At 39.4% G+C, this 16040-nt stretch overlaps 1 protein-coding gene across 2 annotated transcripts in view; it reads right to left on the minus strand.

The window, feature by feature from the left end:
• Window positions 1–16040, minus strand: part of LOC147127344 (uncharacterized) — a 112145-nt gene that overhangs the window by 94641 nt on the left and 1464 nt on the right. The gene's annotated exons all lie outside the window — the stretch shown is intronic.

The following is a 16040-nucleotide window of genomic DNA, read 5'->3' on the forward strand; positions in this document are numbered from 1 at the left end:
TGTTATTCTAAGTTATTATTATCAATTAAGTCATTTATGTTTAGACAGATTTAAGTAGGTTTCACAATGAATCCCACATTTTACACAGAGTAAGTAAATTTGGGAGTAAATTAAATTATTCCAGGAGAAACGTTTTGACATTCGTTTGGTGGTGTGCCATGATATTTTTCTAATGCAAATTATGTGCTTTAGTTCAATAAAGGTTGGGGGGAAATAGTGCGAAATCCAGACACTCCCCGCTCACCCCATCGTCTTTTACCTCCAGGGGGAGCTCTTACCATCAAGCAGCAGACGCCTCCGCTCATAAAAAATAAGAAAAAAAAAAGTGGTCTTTACCTTACCCTTTGGGCTCAGAAAAAGATAGGGAATGCATACAGTAAGGAAGCGATGGTACTTTGCAACCCAACACCCAGAGCCATCTTCACTGCGGGTTGTGGAAACAAGACGATATGATAATGCAATAAACGGAAATGCAATTAGAACATAACATTTTACACCTTAAATCCCCCCCGTATCCCGCCCCGTCGGATGGACACCAGTGCTACGACTGCATAGAGGTGACATTCGGCAGTGCAAATCAACACTCTCCTCGCACGTTCTGCTCAAGTCGACGGGGAGCCCCGGAGTTTCTGCAAATGAATGATCTGTCAGGAGGCTGTTTGTATGCTCTCTCCCGCTCTTTTATTTAACACTCTCGTGTTTAAAAAAAAAAAAAAAAAAAAAAAAAGGGGGGAAGAGCTTTTTAATTAGCTGTGGACTCTCCTATTTTAATCAACTCACACAAGGAGTCCAGCTGTGACAGCCTTGACAGGCGAGGACTGCTGACGTTCCAACTGGTGACTTTCATTGCGGAAGGGGGAGGTGAGAGGGGTGGAAAGGCAAGAATAAATCGGTGAATTCTGATATGACATGAAGTACATTAGGCAAAGCAGATGGGTTTTCATTTTTTTCACAAGACTGGATTTTATTTTTTTTTATCAATTAATGCATACTGCCAACATGTCGAGAGCTGTCCAGTTATGTGCATTACTGGCACCTATCAGACTGAAGTGGAATAATATCCTTCACAACAACCACTTTTTAGATACATAAGGATCATTGAACGAGCTTGTAAGAAATGGCATTTGCACAAGTCTTCTATTTCCGAGATAGGAAAGTTGACGATTGATCAAGAGATCCGAAAAGATAGTATCATTGCGATATTTTCTTTGTTTTTATTTATAGTCGTGTGGTAGTAGTACAGGAAGTCCTCGGTTTACGAAGGCACCAACATACATCTAATCTAACGCTTAATGGAATGCAAAACAAAATATTTTGTGCCTTAGCAGGGGTTAACCATTTTAGTTTTTGTAAGTTTGAATAGCGTTCTTAAAGGTCGGCAGCTTTTCATGTCAGACTGCATGAAGTAATGTCTGGGATCACATATTACAAACATCTTTACAACACTTAACATTAGCGAGTCAGGCACGTTTGATGCACCATCTTTAGTCGTGGGCTTCGTTTGAGATAACCTTCACGTCGGCCGCTAAATCGCCTTTTGTTCGTAGGAAGGTTTTTGAACAACAAACAACACACTGAAAGCATGAAAGAACTTCTTGTTTTTGGCCATTTGATGGGGCTGCCAGGAAGACAGTGGGATGCTTCCACTTTGAATTAATTCTATTCAAGTCACATCTTTTATTTACATGACAAGATAGAACAGATTGCGTCGGCGGTGAGGACACCCACCCAAAAAATTGGACAAATGAAAGGCAATATTTGCCAAACACAATTAAAAATACTAAGCTATGAAAGGGGCGGCTGTGTTGTTGTGCAGCGTTTGCGCCTACTCACTGCAACCACCGGTGACTTTTGGATCTTTTATTACACATAGGAGAGACGCCTACTGTTACACTGTGATGTGCAATCTGCTCACATGCAAATACAAGAGCTTAAGAGACTCCTCTTTCCCTCCAACCCCCCACCCCCAAACCCCCCCACTGTACTCTCAATGGACAACACTCATTAAACTAATTACACACTGAACGTAAACTGAGTGGAGCTTAATGAGATATGTGATATTCACAAGGAACTTGTGCCACTGGGAGCATTCCAGTGGAAAGAAATCAGCGACACTGCCCACAAAGTCACACATTCGGGGAGAAATCGTACTCTGGTTCCTCGAGATGAAATGAGAAATTCTGTTAAATGCTATGTTTAAATACATTGTCATTTGAGCAAATTGTTGTTAAATGAAAAGCATTAACCTCTGCACGTCTTAGAAATAAAAACAAACAAACTCGTCGTTCTTTGTATTATCAGAAAAATTAAATGAACAAAAATTTTCAATCAATGGCAACAATAAGGAGACAATATCTATTTCATCACATTATAGGAGGTTGATGTGTAATAATAAAAACAAAAAGGAAAGAGGCACGGAACTACTATGACTACTATTTTCTGCTGGTGTTGAATAAATAAATGGGAACTAGTTTTCTTGAAGTTTAATTCACATGTAGTCAATACAACATAAATAAGTATAGAAAAATACTGTGTAATATATTTATTTCACTTCTCATGTGTGTCAATCTTCATAATTGTTTGAGAAGGTTTAAAATGTTATTTTCTTATCAAGCATATCCTAATAATTTGAATTAATATATTTTTTTTAAAGTGAAGTTCTTTTGTCAGTTTTTTTTTGTTGCTTTTGCTGGTCTTATATTTTTGTTGAGGTACCGTTTTGATATCGGTATCAAGGTACTTTATGCAGGTATAGTATCGACGTCCAAATTTTGGTATCGTGACAACACTAGAACTACGCATATACTGTATCTTTAGATACGAATCAGGTCTACATCCCATGATGATACAAATCAGATACCTGCCAATGCGACTGTGGTCTCAACAGACAGATCCATTATATTTGGTGAAATAAAATAAGTATTGAATAAGTGAAAAGCATTTGACCCTCCACAACTCAACCAGAATAGGTTACCTGGATGTGACACACAACTGTGTAGAATCAACCATTACTGATCTCATCATTTGTATGAAGCACACCTTTTCATAGTAATCAAGTTTTACCTTCCAATCTCTACAACACAATAGGCAAGACTAAAGTGATGTCAAACAATAAGAGGGACAACATGTTAGACCTGCACAAGGCTAGGATGGCATAGAAAACCAGCAGCAAAAGTCTTGGTGAGATAACCACGATTATTCCAAAGTGAAGGACAAAATCGCCCGTCAACTGCCCTCGGTCAAGAGCACCGGAGCACCTCCTGGCTTATGGAGTTCGGAACTGATTAATGACCAAGGCAATTGTGAGCTCGAACACCAAGAAAATGTGTGCGTGTGTTTCATGTTTTCACATGTTAATCAAAGCTATCGCAAAAGATAAGGCTAAATAGAGAAAACAATTGCATTCAAATCTTTGGTCCAGGCCAAGTTAAACAGCATGTTTATTAACAGTGTTACTGCTTACCGGTACTTACATTTCCACAAGCTTGTCTCGTTTTCTGATTGTGGGCTACAAGCGACTGGCACTAATGGAACTTTACAAATCATCATTAGTGTCGACGTAAAGATGCGCCACTGCTGCGCGAAATCGGGGTGAGGTGAAAAAGGGCATGAAGCTGTGTCACAACACAAGCAGGGAAAAGCGCAAATGGCATAAGTGCCTATATATGAGGATCGAATAATGACAAAATTTAATTGTGTGGATGAAATAGCAGGCAGAATTAACTCATTAGTCTTTATGCATTGCTAATAAATACATTCATTCACATTCCATTTATTACCATTCACGCAGAGTCATGGGGATCACATTTGTTCAAATATGTTATTCCTACCGACTCTGGATTGAATTTCACAGGCACCCCCCTTTACCTCCTGCCACAAATATCACTTCACTCATCGCTGGGTGTGCTGGAAGTTCTCCATGAATCATAATTGTTTTGCTAATTTACTATGCTAATTGACTAATTAAAAATCAGGGACAAGGGTGAGATTAGAAATAAATAAACAAGGCAAAGCACGCTACTGGCGGGGCCGCCGATTTGCTTTTGTTGTGACATTAGGGATGCACGCTCACTCCAGCGCTTCCAGTGCGTGTTTGCCCGAGGCGAGCGCAGGCAAAGACTTTAAACACAACAATAACTGCTCACCATGAGACTTGCAAACATACACCATGAAACTGCTTATAAGAATAGACTCGACGTATTCGAGGGACTCTTACTTTACAATTACACTCTTGGTTTGTCAGCTGTGGTATAATGTATGTAAAACTGCAGTTGTGGCGTGGATTCATTGCAATTATCTGAAACCGCGCTCCCTACGTATCCTATGAAAACAGAACGTTAGACGTTTCAGGGAAAAATGGGGCAAGTCAATAGTTCATCCGCAGTAAAAGTTAAATACCACAAGATGTCACCGATCACATTCTCAATGTAATACTGAAACCGCTACTCTTATTAACCGTGTAGTACAAGTTTGCCATTAAGGTCTTGCTGTGTTCTAATTTGTTCTAATGAACAAAACCCATGTAATGCATCCATTTTACTATAATAACATTCCCGATGAGGCTTGTAAGTAACCCCTGTGTTTCTTGTACAATACATACTATTTTACACGCACACATAGCTACAATTAGACAAATTCAGGGGACGGTTGTTGTTCTTTTAAATACATCAGAAATAGAAGACTTGTCTGTCCAAGGGGCAAGAATAACCCAGCCGTTTATGAATGTTTCCACCAGGTGGCAGAATGACGACATGTCCAGGACGGCGTGGAGAGAGTAACAGTTCACTAGTATCAAGTATCCCAAGCAGACAACCAGTTGATTACAACATAAAATGGGTATTATCAATGTCACGTTTGAAAACCATTTTTTACTGATGACATAAACATCCAAAATAAGCCTATACCTATAGTCATGGTCAGAAAGTGTGGACACACACAAAGTGTACACTGTAAACAATGCCTGGAAGTGACTGCAAGGAATAATGCACAAGCTGCTCTATTTCTGTGAACCGCAATGAGTATTCGTCTACATCCTGGGCCGTGACATCAGTGCAGCTTGGTTACATGCACACTTAACCTGCCTGCCTGCATTGCTGTGACTCACATGCTCCACACGAGTGGACTGATGGACGTAAAGCTTGAGAAATATGGCACAGTATGGCCCTTTCATGCGGGGACACTTTTAAAAAGCCCCCCGAATGACGTCAGCACTGTGCTGCAGGCGTGGTTCGAGCAGATGGTGTACCCAGGGATAAGTTAGCACGTACAACAACAGCAATAGTACAATAATTATCCTGGTACAACAAGCACCTGACTGGTTTCGCCCAACAAGCTCAAAAACACTAATTGGGAAATAGCTGATGTGCTTTTTGGTACTGTACTTTGTGCTCAATTCAACTCAATCTTATTCTCAGAACACAACTAGCCAAAACAGTGCTGCATGTAAATATAAATCTAAAAGAAAAAAAAACACAACAAACCTTTTCTCTTTTAAAGATCCAGTCACACCTGCCTCAAACTTGGATCTCGTAAAAAAATAAATAAATAAATGGAGCAAACGCACTGCGTAGTGGGCCCGTTACTGGTATGTGTTTAATGGACAAGACTTGGCCTTTATTTGAAATGGAGACCCCAAAAATGTCCATGTTACAATGGGTCTGAAAAAGTGACAGGCACAAGCTAATGGACTTGAAATATACAGTAGTACATGTCGATGCCAACCACTACGGCCTCCGTTTTAGTTAACACCAAAATCTAACTTGTTTGCAGCTGAAACAATATTTTGTATTGAAGAATAGATGAGCCAAATCGGAAAAAGAATGCAATAAAACAAATTTGGAATAACAGGTCTCTTGAGTACAAACTCCTGCATTCAATTCAACCCTAAGGCATACTGCATCTGTTTTGTTTTGTTTTGCACCACCCTGCTGCTCATTTGAAGTAAATCTCTCAAACTAATTGCACAACCTACATGGGAAACACGCATGGGAATCAGCCTCTTGCCAACACGCCGTCCCCCGCTAACCGGAGATCCAAATTTCCCAGTAGTGGGATACAAACTCTTGTGAATGGTAAGTACCCTACAGTTGCGTCGGGTAAAGATCACAATAAATTCTATGTTTGTTGTGAAGACAACAATAGGAAAATGCCCCTCACGCAATAATATCGGACTATAATTTGCCCTGGGGAGTGTTTATGCAGAATGAAATATGAAACATATGTAATAGAAATAATGAATAACGACAACTGTCCTTTTGGAACCTACGTGTGTTATTGTGCTGGAAAGTGGTGTTTTGCGTTTTGGGACATGGACATTTCTTTGGAGGATGCCAATAATTAACACTGCATTGAACTGAGCAGCACATCCCAAGTGAGTAGAATGAGTGACTAATGTTAAAAATATAAACCTCCCTTGGATAAAGATTGAAAAGTCACATCTATAACTTGCGAGTCTGCAGCCGTGTTAAACAGAGGACAACACTGTTTTGACTGAAGACAGTCCGCAGTGTGCTGCCAAACTAATCCAGATAAAAACACAAACTATTTCAGGTTAGCAATAACGCCTGTCTCTCTATTGCCTTGTTAAAGCTTTTTAATGGGTCTGAGTCATTGTAATGGTCATCGTCAGCGCCGCTGTTCTCGTTCAAATGCAATTAAGACGGCGACTGAGCCAAAAGGCTAATGAGGAGTGTGTGCTTTTCAGAGGGATTAGTGACGGACTCCATATAAGAGCAAAATGTGATGAGTCTATCGGAGGGAGATAAGGGGGAATTGTGTGTGCGTGTAATGACAGTAGTGCAGGTACACTTTGGGATTAATCTCGTGTCCAACTCTCGATGGCCCTTTTAATGCAATGAAAAATGAGATGAGAGCTGTAATTCTGTTACAAGTGGCTAATGCAGCCGGGGGAAATGGAACAGGGGCCGCCGCTCGCAGGGCCGCCCCGCCACATTCGGTGTAAGAGTTAACCTGATTTGCGCTGCCCGAACTCAGAGTCCAATATCTGCGTACATCACCCAAAGCCTATCAAAGCGAGATTACGTACAATAAATGGACAGTTCCCCAAGAACCGTAATGTTTTTTTGCGGTGTTACTAGACGACAAGGCTCATCTCACACTTTGAATTGACCATATGACCTAAATCCTTTCAGTACACCATGTATCACATGTATGTTAATTGTACATCTACGAGTACGGATGCTTCATGCGCGTTGCACACTGGCCTGCCCTGTATTTTAGATTGTTCCATTGTTTCAAAAGATCTGCTCTCCAACGGTTTTGACAGTACAGTGCATAAACATTTTCATACATTTAATCAATTTATTGATACATCAACAAGCCATTGTAAAACGTAAACAACGTGGCACCAGTTTGAGGGTGCTCGCTGGAGGATCTGTTTTAACATAAGCTTGGGAATGGAACTAAGATGAAGCAATTTCCCCTCTGACAAGGATAAAGCAACACTCTAAATATATAGGGGCGAAAAAACTCAGTCTACACCAACACAGATTTTTTTGTTATCTGTTGATGCAACACAGGGTTACTCTGTTTACCATGGTCCTGACATACAAGATTGCAAACTGAGCACAATGAACTAGTTTCTGTAACGGAACGGAATTTTTATGCAAATAGTTACTCTAATTATGACTTTACGACTGTGTGAGATAAGGTTGGTGAAATAAAACTTTGCATTCCAAGCCGCGTACAAATGTGGGTTACGTCACAACCGCAGGAACGTAACTCTGCCATAAAAGCAGGACCACCTATTTCCCATCGCAGCCAGTTAGTGTGCTTGTGTTTAATGATCTGAAAACTAATAGGAAGGTAGAACATCCCTGAAAGAGGTGAGTCACTGAAGTCCTTCAACATGCAATGACTTCAGAAAGCTATCAGTATAGTCATTTTTAATAGTGCAACATGTTTGGGATGTAAATTTAAATAAAGCATACACTCAAGAACATCAAAGTCTCTCCGAACCACAACAACAGAATTCAAGATGGAACAACAAGATTATGTTGTACCATATTATAAAGGTCACCAATTAATTGTCTAATCCAGGAAGTAGTATTTATATCAAAAGGAATTCCTCGCCAGTGTTTTGTTTACACGCCTGCACACATGACTCTGGGCACGAGTCAAGGCCGTGCTGTGTACGAAACGCTGATAGATGGATGGTTTCCAACACAAGCAATGCTGACCACTTGTCCAGTTCCTCCCATGTCAGCCTCACCCCACTCCTGGCTGATTAATTAGTGAGAGGAATTAGTCTATCAGCATGGCTGCGAGAGGGGAGGAAAATATTTACAGAGCTCCCTGGAAGAGTTTTTATTCTGTGTCACTTTGTGGTGACTTGCCTTCTCTACAGTAATTCTGCGAGATCTGTGAACCTTGACCACCAGTTACTGTAAACGCCAAAATGGTGGGTATCAACAGACAAAAAAAAAAAAAAGACTTTTACTTACTGGCACTCAAAAGTCCATGACTTCATGAAAGTCTTTGATAAATGACTAACGCATAGCTTTGGAGACAGCAGTATACCACATAGCTTCTCCTAAGGGTAAAATATCAACTCTGGGAAATCTTTGCGCATCCATCTATGGGCTAATGTTTCTCACTTTGCTGTGCGTTGATTGGCATGAGATACCCCGCTGTTGCGTTATTTCCTCTGGCTCTGCTTCCTCCCCTCCACAGCGGGGGTGAGCTGACCCCAGAAACAAACAGTAAGAGCACTGAGGGGGCCTCCCAGTGCCTCTTGTGATTACCACTGGGAAAAGACAGCACAACTTATGACCAATTTAGGAGCATTACTTTCGACTCTGTAATAACTATGAAATATGAAATAGAGCATTTCACTTATTTCCAAAAAATAAAATAAAATGGATGGCACCATGTGTATTAGTTTTCTCAGATGGAATAAAATTGAGGTTTTTGTTCTTATTTGGGAATAAAGTGTGTGTGTTCTCAGGAGATCAGCAAATCACATTTCTGCTTGACGCACTTTTCCCCCCTTGTGATTCATTGCAGAAGATAGAGAAGAGAGTCCTTCACTTTCATCGTTTTACACTCGGAATTGAAAGGTAAATACGTTCCCAAACCCTCACTTTCATCAGAACATTAAGTTATCATATGACTATTATCCAATCCTCAGAGTGAAGCAATGCCAATATTTTGTTTCACTTGGATATATGTGACGGGCTAACGATGTTTGACCTAACATTCACATATTTTCATGCTCCATGAAAGTCCCAAAATGAAAATACAAAAAGGGAGGGCTGGAGAAGAATGAGAACCCAGTCTATGCCCACCTCCTTCCTTGGGAAGGCCTTGCCATCTAGGAACTGGCACGCCACCCCAGAGCCACACCAACTATGACAATGTGACGTAGGGAGGTTAAAAACATCCCCTTGGGTGTTTAAAGCAGACACATTAGGAAATTTCATTGTTGCATTACAATATGAAAAAAATTCCAGGAAGCACAGCTTAACACTGGTTGGCCAGCAATTGCATGAGTACAGTACACACACAAAAAGACGACGAAAGGAAAACGTCACTGGGACAGCCTGAAATAATCTCTTGACCTATTACCAGCATCAGGTCAAGTCAACTCCCTGTCCCAGCAAATGTTGCAACCACGTCGGGGCCTTGTGACGAAAAAGAGCTTTTAAAAGATACATGGTTGGCCTATTTAGTCTTTTCTACAATATATTAGAACGAGATGTTTACACTTCATGCCAGTAATGAAGCAGTGTTCATAGGATACACTATGCTCATGTTCATAGGTTATTGCCTAACAGTTTCATTTTTTGTAAACAGATGGCTTGAATATCCAACCACCAATCTTAACTTTATAACGACACAAAGAATGCCCACAAAAACGAAACCTAATCCTGTGGGGCCCCCCACAATTTGGTGCATTACTTGCCTAGTTTTCCACAACATGGAAAACCACACCTTTTTGACACGTGACACGTCAGTCAAAAAAAAAAAAAAAAAAAAAAACCACAATGGAGAGAGAATGAGGGTCTCCTGTATTTACATCTGTCGATCAAAGGGAAAGGTAATCTAAGAAAAGAGAGTGGCAAGAGAATGGAAAACTGTAGTAAAAAGGAGTGTACGGAATATAGTAGTGCGGTAGTGGTTAAAGTTGGCATGTGTTTTTGCGTTCAAATGTTCAAATTTTACAATGACAAATCTACTCGACAAGCAGTGTTCTGCAGTACAGGGTCTGTACGTTAGCTAAAGCGGTGTTAAAAGGAACATTTTAAAAAAGAACAATGACAAAATCTAAATCACTGGGTGTTCTTGCTACTTTAAACTACAAAGTTTGTGGGATTTTTTTGTGGGCCAAATGATCAAACATATTTAATTCGATCATTGTGTGAGAACAGGCAAGAGTACTTGGGGCTTCTTCAAATTGACCAATTTCCTGATCAAAATGCCCTGAGCATCCAACAAATCCTGGCCAAGCAGAACATCGCCGTGCTGGAGCTACTCCCTTACATACCCGACCTGGCTCTGTATGATTTTTTTCCCTCTTTCCCAAGCTCAAGAGCATCATGAAGGGGACGACATCAAGATAGATGGCCGTGACGAAGGAGCTGCGGAGGATTCCGGAAAAATCCTTGCAGGAGTGCATGAAGGCGTAACAGGGACGCTTGGTAAAGTGTGTTCGACTCCAGAGGGATGATTCCGAAGGGGAAAACTTGTGGTTTGGATTTGAAATAGATCTTTTATATCCTGGAATTTTTCGGACACACCTCAAAAAATGTCTGGTACACTCCGGATGACCACCACAGTGCACCACACACAAGTAACAATATCTCTATAGACTTGTGAGGTATTAAACACAACCAGTTGCTCCTCTATTTGTGTCCAGCAACAGTGTGGGCTTTAGGGAGCTTGCTGATTGGCTATCTTTACATTTTAAGTCACAATCACAGACTCTGCGTTGACCACTCACAAGGATTTGCCATCGTAAATATTGACTGGGCTTAACATTTACGATCATTGGCCTTGACTGTTTTACCATTAGGTGAGAAACCGGGATTAGCACACCACACTAAAAAGGATCATCATATCGGTTAATCTTTAAAGACATTCCACAATCTGACCTTTGCTGGATTTTATTAGAAAGGAGGAAAATGCTCAAATTTGGATTGACTGCTTTGTAATGATTTGGAAACCACGCCGGTCCCAACAATACTGCTGACTTTAACTGCTCATGACACAAGATTAATTAAAAAAAAAAAAAAAGAAATTAATTTTTTTTTTCCCCAAACTCGGAAAACCAACAAGTAGCCAAGTCAACCTAATGTGGCTAGGCAAGGCCAACAAAGCCACAGAGGAGACACTGTTTCATCAGCCTTAAATGAAAAATGTCTCTCGCCAAAAAGTCAAATAAATACTCCGCCTCGATTTGTTTTACATATACAACAAATGAGTAAGATGTTGCCGAGTCCCCGATGGTGGGTCATTAGTTGGATGATTGGCTTGTCAAAGAGTGAGGAAAATGCTCCAAATAAATCTGTCAAATGTGTTGCCGCGCGAGATGATAAACGCATGACATAACATCGCCAGCATGGCGCGAGTCACCCTCTTCCCCTGAGGACAAGCTTGTTTATGTGCTCTGGAGGGCCCCGCGGCTATTGACTTAGCTGGGCCTCCCCTGCAGAGCCTGAGAGCAAAAAGCCATAAGATACTGGCATACACCCACAGGAACCAGAGACATTGTACAACTTTATTTTCATATGTACTTGCGCAGTGCTGTGACACTGCAATTTTATTGGAGTGGAGATGAAGGGGTGCTGAGCAAATCGTAAACTGGAGACTGTGGGGTATCACACTGCAAAAAACAATATGGTATCCTAATATTAGCTTGTGTTTATGTTGACATTTGTACTATATCTTCAATCCTCCGTTACGACATGGTAATTTTAATTGAAGGGACTAGGAGCAGCAAGAACAAAGTGACTGTGGATTATCATACAGTAGTGTACAGAGATAATATTAGCATGTGTGCTGGTTTTGTCATTTCAAGCTGTTTAACCTCAAATGCAACCATAGCTCTGTCATTCAAGTAGGAGCAAGAAAATGGAGAGAGTAAGCCAATTTTAGCTTGTGTTTATTTTGTCCCTTCAAGCAGTTTATCCTCATATGTTATCAGGCCAAGGCCATTTTATTCAAGAGGAAACTCAATCAGCAAGTAAAAAACTTCTTACTTGTATTGCGCAAAGATTCTACTACTTTATAATACAGAGACTAAGTACAGAGCTCATATTAGCACAGATATGAATTAACATACAAAGTGCCTGATGACGTTTACAATGAATATGACTTTTTTTTTTTGAATATACGTACTTGATAGTAGGCTTTAGATGATCGGGATTTGGGAGCTGATCACCAGTCACGGATCACAGAGTTTTAAATAAAACAATCACAATCCGATCAGAAGATGGAAAATCCATCCAATCTATTCAAACAACTTGTGTTTACTTACTGTCCAGTCGCCCGGCCCGGCCCACGAATAGCCAAAATAAATCTACAATTGACGGACTTTCAAATGCATTGGCAAAAAATAATATCCCTCAAAAATACATTGGGGGAAAAAAAAAACAAAGAAAAATACGACTGTATATAGCGAGAAACATTGGCTTCTTCACGATGGCAGCACAGAATGATGTCATTGATTGATCTTCAAATTATGACAATACAATCGCTCACTAATTTTGAATAAAATGCTAAATATCTGCAGATCCAATCCAACAGATCAAACCTGCGTAAAGTCTACTTGCTAGACTACATAAAAAACGGATACAGTATATTGTTGTCTCAAGTAGGCATGATCGTATAGTTTTTCCTTTAATACAAGACAAACGCACAGTAAACCAGCAGACCTATTGTATGTTAGAACCGTTAGAGGTTGACAATAACACACACCGCAAGCGAATACCCTACAAGGACAAAAATTGACACCACTTTGAGAATACACGAGTCAAAATAATTGAACACTTCAGCTCAAGAACAATTAGATTAGAATAATATTTGTTTGTTTACCCTGTTATAATGGCCGTCCTGTGTACTTAAAAGATAAATGTCTTTCATAAAAGCCAGTCAAATAACAAGGGATTTCCTGCTCCAAAGCAACAGCAGCCGCCGACGCCGTGACACATGATAGTTCGCCGTAAAGCGGCCGAGGAAAATATGGATCTTGATGTTTTCAAAAAGATGCAATAACGTTGTTCAGAAATGTACGTGCAGAGGAAGAGGAACTGACAGACTTTCCCATCCTTCCTTTTGTGTAGATTTAAAAAGTCAAACTTGGGGAGGCCTGACCTAAACAATGTGACTCTTCGGAGGCCCATAACTGATCTTCCCACCACCAGGCTCCCCCCACCATCAACCATCTCGGGGGCGCTTCCTGTTTGTTTTAAACATTTGTTGTCTTTCACATATCTGCAACACAGAGGAGTGTGCAGCGGCGACATCTTTTTACATCTTCCGCGGGTCAGACATTTTCCATGACGTGACACGGAGGGGTGGGGGGGGGTCAAATATCAATCAATTAGACTCCATCAGGCATGGGCAAACTTAAGTGTGTTACATTAAAAGCAAAGTTGTTTATTTTAATAATATTCTTATTATAATCTATTTTATTCACAGTAATCTTAACGATGCGTTCGAGTGTACTGTACAAATAAAATTGTTCAATGCACTTTTTTACAAATTTATTTGAAAAAATATAACCAATTATTTTAAGTAATGTTAAACACATATGCTAAAAATGTCTAATTTTTTAAAAATTATTTGAGCATTTACAAGAAATTGATCAATCAATTATTTGAAGTCATTAAAAAAAACGATACAGAATTATAATTGTAAATGCTGAATCATACGTAAACAATTTTAACAATATTTTCTACTCTATTATTTTCAATAAATTGGCCAATTGCTTAAAAACTCAAACGTTTATGCAAAACCGTTTAGCTTAAATTATTTTATTCAGAAAATATTAACCAATTTTGTATGTATAATGATTATGCAAAATTGTTATTTTAATCATATTTATTTTATTTAGAATCAATAAATAATTTCAGAAAGTTAAATGTATTCATAAAATTGTTTATTACACTAATATTTACAATACATTAACCAATTTATATTGCAATAAACACTTTTCAGAAGACACTCAAAAAAAAAAAAAGCTAAATTCATGAAATAAATACTACAGAACCCTTGATAGTGGTAAATGCTTGTTGTGCTCATGCCTATACTAGATTTTAATCTCTTGTACCTATAAAAGCGGTGAAACTTTCATCTTCCCGTTGAGTCACTAATCAAGGTAGCGACGTCAACAAATATTGTCCAAGCCTTGACTGCCCCCGAGGGATGCAGTCGAGTCAGTCCTTGAGGCGTACAATTTTTGCCCACGGACAAAACACGAGCATTGTTCCTGCCCGGTCAGAGTTCTGTACAATTGTGTTTGTTATGTCTGGCAAAAACACACAAGCGTATCGCTGGTTACTTAGCAAAGAGGAAAATTACAGTGGAAACCCTAAAGTTGAACACAATCCAGTTTTAATCGTGTTATTCAAAAATGCAAAAACATTTACTGAACATGGCATATTTCTCACTCAAATATAGCAATTCACATACACACATGCCAGCTTCCTGACGTTTTCTGCTGTAAGCACTTTATTAACCCCTCTGTACTACAGTGGGTGGTCTACTCAAGCAGTTGCGGTCCCTCCAAGGTATGTCTGTAACTGAATTTCTTCAGACGTTTAATCAAATTGCTCGTGTTGAACGGGCGAGGCTTTACTCCTCCTCTTGTCAATTTTGCAGCGCATAATTTGCAGCCTGTGAGTACTGTTAAAGCATCAGTGCATAAATTGTTCTTACCTTTGAGTTCGAATAGTGTTATTTTAAAAAGGTACCGCAACGATGGCTAATTTGTTAACCTGATGATGGTTATGGCTGGTTTCATGTGTAAGCTTTATGCTTTCAAGTTTTTGTTAAGTTATGCGTTTGAATAATTACATGTGCAATTCGATTTACTTTGTGTTCAATTTACAGTAAAATTTAAGAGTGTCAATAACATCTTTTTAAAAAGATGTTTGCTAAATGTTAAACTGCACACACCACGTTTAAGGAGTGAAGAATAGTGTATCAGGCTGGTACATTGGTATCAGTGTCACGGTATCGGACTATGTTTATCAATCAATCAATCAATCAATTACTATTGAGCTAGGGTTTGAAATTGTGGAAAAAACTACACAATTCTCTCAATTGGCAAAAATCAAACAAAGATCTATACAGCACAAAGCCTTTTAAATATAAAATTATCAACTGTAATGTCAAACAGTTATTTTAGTGAAAAGGTTAATCTAGTCACTCTTTTAATGTGTTTCAGCAGCAATGAAACAATTTTTGGGAGTTGTGAGAAGGCCATTTAAAGTACAGTGTTCCATTGGGGGTATTATATGTACGTTTTAAAGTTGAGTGGGGCTCACGCTAGAAAGATCTGGGAAGAGAATATTAAATGCAAATTGTGTTTGGAATTGAAAGTCCAACAAATGTTACATAAGACATGAAAATGGGAGAAATTGTTATAACATTTGGACATTTATGAGGTTCGAAAGGGCGGCAGCGCACATATAAAAACATTATTCCAATGTCAAGCATATGTTGCGGCCATGTGTAGACAAGACTGCCATTGTTACTCACCTTGTCAGGAGGTTCACCATAAACAGTCAGGATCGGTTATCCTAAACTTACCTTCCAAAAAAATGGGGACGTGTGGGGCATAACATGTGGCAGTTGTAAAACACGGAATGTTCAGCAAGAATAACATTTTTCAAGCATTTAGAAATAGTATCCACAATCATAGCAATGGCATTTCAAGAATTTCTGAGGCAGAAGTACAGCAATGCAGTAAAACAATTTAGTCAGTAATAGGGCTGGGTGAGTAGGCCAGTTGATTTGACAGGATTTTCTTTTTTTTTTTTTTTTTTTTTAAGAAACTTTTCAACCCGAGTTATGTG

This window comes from Filicampus tigris, chromosome 21, assembly GCF_054856515.1.
Source record: "Filicampus tigris isolate MCC_2025a chromosome 21, RoL_Ftig_1.0, whole genome shotgun sequence".
Classification (NCBI taxonomy): domain Eukaryota; kingdom Metazoa; phylum Chordata; class Actinopteri; order Syngnathiformes; family Syngnathidae; genus Filicampus; species Filicampus tigris.